Here is a 6,810-nt window from a genome sequence, read left to right as displayed (position 1 = left end):
CAACCCCATGGTTACCATGGCAACACAACCCCATGGTTGCCATGGCAACCCAACCCCATGGTTACCATGGCAACACATCCCCATGGTTGCCATGGAAACCCGACCTCCATGGTTACCATGGCAACACAACCCCATGGTTGCCATTCCAACGCAACCGCCTGGTTACCATTGCAACCCAACCCCATTCTTACCATGGCAACACAACCCCATGGTTGCCATGGTAACGCAACCCCATGGTTACCACGGCAATACAACCGCATGGTTACCACGGCAACCCAACCGCATGTTTACCACGGCAACTCAACACCATGGTTGCCATGGCAACTAAACCCCATAGTTTCCATGGCAACCCAACCCCATAGTTACCATGGCAACATAACCCCATGGTTGCCATGGCAACAAAACCCCATGGTTACCATGGCAACACAACCCCATGGTTGCCATGGCAACACTACCCCATTGTTACCATGGCAACAGAACCCCATGGTTGCCATGGCAACTCAACACCATATTTACCTTGCAACAAAACCACATGGTTGCCATGGCAACCCAACCCCATGTTTGCCATGGTAGCAAAACCACATGGTTGCTATGGCAACACAACCCCATGGTTGCCATGGGAAAACAAACCCATGGTTACCATGGAACACAACCCCATGTTTTCCATGGCAACCCAACCCCATGGTTTCCAATGGCAACACAACCCCATTGTTACCATGGCAACACAACTCCATGGTTGCCATGGCAACCCAACCCCATGGTTACCATGGCTACAGAACCCCATGGTTACCATGGCAATTCAACCCCATGGTTTCCATGGCAAAAAAAAAACATGGTTGCCATTGCAACAGAACCCCATGGTTACCATTGCAACACAACCCCATGGTTGCCATGGTAACAAAACCACATGGTTGCCATGGCAACACAACCCCATGGTTTCAATGGCAACAAAACGCCATGGTTGCCATGGCAACACAACCGCATGGTTACCATGGCAACCCAACCCCATGGTTACCATGTGTAGTGGGTTTACGTGGCAAGGTTTTGGTAGCAGAGAGCCATAGGGGTGGTTTCTGTGAGAAAGATCTAGAAGCTGCCCCATGTTTGGGAGGGGCCCCATTGTTTTCCAGATCTGAGCCAATAAGCGATGTTGTTTTGCGCCTCTGTGAGAGCATATTTAAGACAGGGAAAAAACGCTGCGCCACACAGCAGCTGGGAGAGTCAAGGGAGTGAGAAAACAGCCTTGCAGGTGCCAAGGTCAGTGTAGAGGGAGGGGGAGAGGTGCTCCAGGCACCGGAGCAGAAGTCCCCTGCGGCCTGTGGTGAGGACCATGGTGAAGCAGGATGTCCCCCTGCAGCCCATGGAGTACCACGGTGGAGCAGGGTTCCATGCTGCAGCCCGTGGAGGAGACCACGGTGGAGCAGGTGGCCCTGCACTGACGGAGGCTGCCGCCTGTGGAAGACCCCTGCCGGAGCAGATTCCGGGCTGGACCTGTAGCCCGTGGAGAGGAGCCCATGCAGGAGCAGGTGATCTGGCAGGAGCTGCTGCCCGTAGGGGAGCCAGGTCGGAGCAGTTTTCTCCTGAGGGATGGACCCCGTGGTACAGACCCATATCTGGAGCAGTTCTGAAAGAGCTGCTGCCTGTGGGAAGCCCACGCCGGATCAGTTCATCAAGGACTGCATCCCGTGGGTGGGACCCCACAGCACAGGGAACGAGAGTGACCGAGAAGGAGCGGCAGAGAAGAAGTGCTGTAGACTGACCATAACCCCCATTCCCCCGTTCCCCTGCGCCGCTCGGGGGGAGGAGGTGGAAGAGGGTGGATGGGGGGAAGGTGCTTTTGTTTTTTTTTTTTCCTTTGTTTTCTCACTTCTCTCGCTTGTTAGTTGTAGGCAATAAATCTTACTATCTCCTTATGCCGAGTCTGTTTTGCCCGTTACAATACTTATTGCGTGATTTTCTCATCCTTATCTCAATCCTTGAGCCCTTTTCCTCCCCATTCCACTTTGAGGAGGGGGAGTGAGAAAGCGGCAGTGGTGGACCTCGGCTGACCACTCGAGCGGAACCACGACACCATGGCAACACAAACAAACGGTTGCCATGGCAACACAACCCCATGGTTGCCATGGAACCACAACACCATGCTTACCATTTTAACCACAACACCATGGTTACCATGGCAACACTGCCCCGTGGTTTCCATGGCAACAAAACCACATGGTTGCCATGGCAACCCATGTCCATGCTTACCATGGTAACACAACCCCATGGTTGCCATGAAAATACAACCTTATAATTCCCATGACAATGCAACCCCATGGTTACCATGGCAACACAACCCCATGGTTGCCATGGAACACAACCCCATGGTTACCATGGAACACAACCCCATGTTTGCCATGGCAACAAAGCCCATGGTTGCCATGGCAACCGAAGCCCACGGTTACCATGGCAACACAACACCATGGCAACACAACCCCATGGTCACCATGGCAACACAACCCCACGGTTGTCATGGCAACACAACCCCACGGTTACCATGGTAACCACAACACTATGGGTATCATAGCAACACTACACCATGGTTGCCATGGCATCCCATCCCCACTGTTACCATGGCAACATAACCCCATGCTTCCCATGAAAACACAACCCTATGGTTGCCATGGCAACACAACCCCATGGTTATCATGGCAACACAACCCCATGGTTGCCATGAAAACACAACTTTATAATTCCCATGACAACACAACCCCATGGTTACCATGGCAACACAAACCCATGCTTACCATGGCAACACAACCCCATAGTTGCCATGGCAACACAACCGCATGGTTGCCATGTCAACCACAACACCATGGTTGCCATGGCAACCCAACCCCATGGTTACGATGGCAACACAACCGCATGGTTACCACAACAACACAACCGCTTGGTTACCACGGAAACCCAACCGCATGTTTACCACGGCAACTCAACCCCATGGTTGCCATGGCAACTAAACCCCATAGTTTCCATGGCAACCCAAACCCATAGTTACCATGGCAACACAACCCCATGGTTGCCATGGTAACACAAACCCATGGTTACCATGGCAACAGAACCCCATGGTTACCATGGAACTCAACACCATATATACCTTGCAACAAAACCCCATGGTTGCCATGGCAACCCAACCCCATGGTTGCCATGGTAGCAAAACCCCATGGTTGCCATGGGAAAACAAACCCATGGTTACCATGGCAACAGAAGCCCATTGTTGCCATGACAACACAACTCCATGGTTACCATGGCAACCGAACCCTATTGTTACCATGGCAAAACAACCCCATGGTTGCCATGGCAACACAACCCCATGGTTACCATGGCAAAACAACCCCATGGTTGCCATGGCAACACAAGACAATATTTACCTGGCAAGAAAACGCCATGGTTGCCATGGCAACCCAACCCCATGGTTGCCATTGCAACTCAACCCCATGATTGCCGTGGAAACCCAACCCCGTGATTACCATGGCAACACAACCGCACGGTTACCACAACAACACAACCGCATGGTTACCACGGCAACCCAACCGCATGTTTACCACGGAAACTCAACACCATGGTTGCCATTCAAACAGAACCGCCTGGTTACAATTGCAACCCAACCCCATTGTTACCATGGCAACACAACCCCATGGTTACCATGGCAAAACAACCCCATGGTTGCCATGGCAACACAACCCCATGGTTACCATGACAACAAAACCCCATGGTTGCCATGGCAACTCAACACCATATTTACCTGGCAAGAAAATGCCATGGTGTCCATGGCAAACCAACCCCATGGTTACCATGGCAACTCATCCCCATGGTTGCCATGGAAACCCAACCCCATGGTTACCATGGCAACACAACCGCATGGTTACCACGGCAACACAACCGCACGGTTACCATGGCAACCCAACTGCATGTTTAACACGGCAACTCAACACCATGGTTGCCTTGGCAACACAACCACATGTTTGCCACGGCAACAAAACCACGTGGTTGCCATGGCAACCCATCTCCATGGTTACCATGGTAACACAACCCCATGGTTGCCATGAAAACATAACCTTATAATTCCCATGACAAAACAACCCCATGGTTACCTTGGGAACACAACCCCATGGTTGCAATGGCAACAAAACCCCATGGTGTCCATGGCTACCCATCCCCATGGTTACCTTTCCAACACATCGCCATGCTTGCCATGGCAAAAGAACCCCATGGTTACCATAGCAACAAAAACCCATGGTTACCATGGCAACACAACCCAATGGTTGCCATGGCAACAATACCCCATGCTTCCCATGGCAACTCAAACCCATGGTTACCATGGCAAAAATCTTACACTTCATATAGTAACATGGCCTTTTGTTGGCTATGGCACTACGGTGTCACCACCCCATGGCAAGACCCCATGGTTTCCATGGCACAACAACCACATGGTTACCATGGCAAAAGAACCTCACGGTTGCCATGGAAACACAACCCCATGGTTACCGTGGCAACACAACCCCATGGTTGACATGGCAACACAACCGCATGGTTACAATGGCAAAAAAAAAAGATGGTTGCCATGGCAACAGAACCCCATTGTTACCATGGCATCACAACGGCTTGGTTACCATGGCAACCCATCGCCATGGTTACCATGGCAACAGAACACCATGGTTCCCATGGCAACTAAACCCTATAGATGCCATGGCAACAAAACGCATGGTTGCCATGCCAACCCGACCCTATGGTTACCATGGCAACAGAAACCTATTGTTGCCATGGCAACACAACCCCATGGTTACCATGGCAACCGAACCCCATTGTTGCCATGGAAACACAACCCCAGGTTCCCATGGCAACACAACCCCATGGTTGCCATGGCAACAAAGCGCCATGGTTACCACGGCAACCCAAGCCCATGGTTACCATGGCAACAGAACACCATGGTTCCCATGGCAACTAAACCCTATAGATACCATGGCAACACAACTCCATGGTTGCCATGGCAACATAACCCCATGGTTACCATGGCAACACAACCCCATGGTTGCCATGGCAATACAAACCCATGGTTGCCATGGCAACGCAACCCCACGGTTGCCATGCCAACGCAACCCCATGGTTACCATGGCAACACAACCCCACGGTTGCCATGGAAACAGAACCCCAGGGTTGCCATGGCAACACAACCCCATGTTTACCATGGCAACACAACGCCACGGTTGCCATGGCAACAGAACCCCATGGTTGCCATGGCAACCCAACCCCATTGTTACCATGGTCAAACAACCCCATGGTTACCATGGCAACATAACCCCATGGTTGCCATGGCAAAACAACCCCATGTTTGCCATGGCAACAAAATTCCATGGTTGCATTGACAACCCCACCCCATGGTTACCATGACAACACAACACCATATTTACCATGGCAACACAACCTCATGGTTGCCATGGTAACCCAACTCCATGGTTACCATGGTAGCAAAACCCCATGGTTGCCATGGCAAAAAAAAAACTATGTATGCCATGGCATCCCAACCCCATGGTTTCCCTAGCAACACAACCCCATCGTTGCCATAGCAACCCAGCCCCATGGTTACTATGGCAACACAACCCCATGGTTACCATGGCTACAGAACCCCATTCTTGCCATGGCAACACAACCCCAAGGTTACCATGGCAACACAACCCCATTGTAGCCATGGCAACACAACCCCATGGTTACCATGGCAATACTATCTCACGGTTGCCACGTCAATGCAAACCCATGGTTGCCATTGTAACAAAACCCCATGGTTGCCATGGCAACCCAACGCCATGGTTACCATGGCAACACAACCTCATAGTTGCCATGGCAACACAACCCCATGGTTACCATTGCAACCGAACACCATTCTTGCCATGGCAAAACAATCCCATGGTTCCCATGGCCACACAACCCCATGGTTGCCATGGCAACACTACTCCATGGTTACCATGGCAAAAGAACCACATGGTTCCCATGGCAAAAAAAAACCATGGTTACCATGGCAATTCAACACCATATATACCTTGCAACAAAACACCATGGTTGCCATGGCAACACAACCCCATGGTTACCATGGCAACAAATCCCCGTGGTTGCCATGGCAACACAACCCCATGGTTACCATGGCAACCGAACCCCATTGTTGCCATGGCATCACATCCCCATGGTTACCATGGCAACCCAACCCCATGGTTGCCTTGGCAACACTACCCCATGGTTACCATGGCAACACAACCCCATGTTGTCATGGCAAAAAAAACGCCATGGTTACCATGGTAACCCATCCCCATGGTTAGCATGGCAACACAACCCCATGGTTGCCATTGCAACAGAACCGCCTGGTTACCATTGCAACCCAACACCATTGTTACCATGGCAACACAACTCCATGGTTACCATAGCAAAACAACCCCATGGTTGCCATGGCAACACAACCCCATGGTTACCATGACAACAAAACCCCATGGTTGCCATGGCAACTCAACACCATATTTACCTGGCAAGAAAATGCCATGGTTGCCATGGCAAACCAACCCCATGGTTACCATGGCAACACATCCCCATGGTTGCCATGGAAACCCAACCTCCATGGTTACCATGGCAACACAACCCCATGGTTTCTCATGGCAACACAATTCCAAGGTTACCATGGCAACAAAACCCCGTGGTTGCCATGGTAACCCAACCCCATGGTTACCATGGCAACACAACCCCATGGTTACCATGGCAACACAACCCCTTGGTTGCCATGGCAAC

The sequence above is a fragment of the Netta rufina genome (genome assembly GCF_964035555.1).
Source record: "Netta rufina genome assembly, chromosome: 22".
Classification (NCBI taxonomy): domain Eukaryota; kingdom Metazoa; phylum Chordata; class Aves; order Anseriformes; family Anatidae; genus Netta; species Netta rufina.
The sequence above is the reverse complement of the archived record's forward strand: the minus strand, read 5'-3'. Positions refer to the sequence as shown.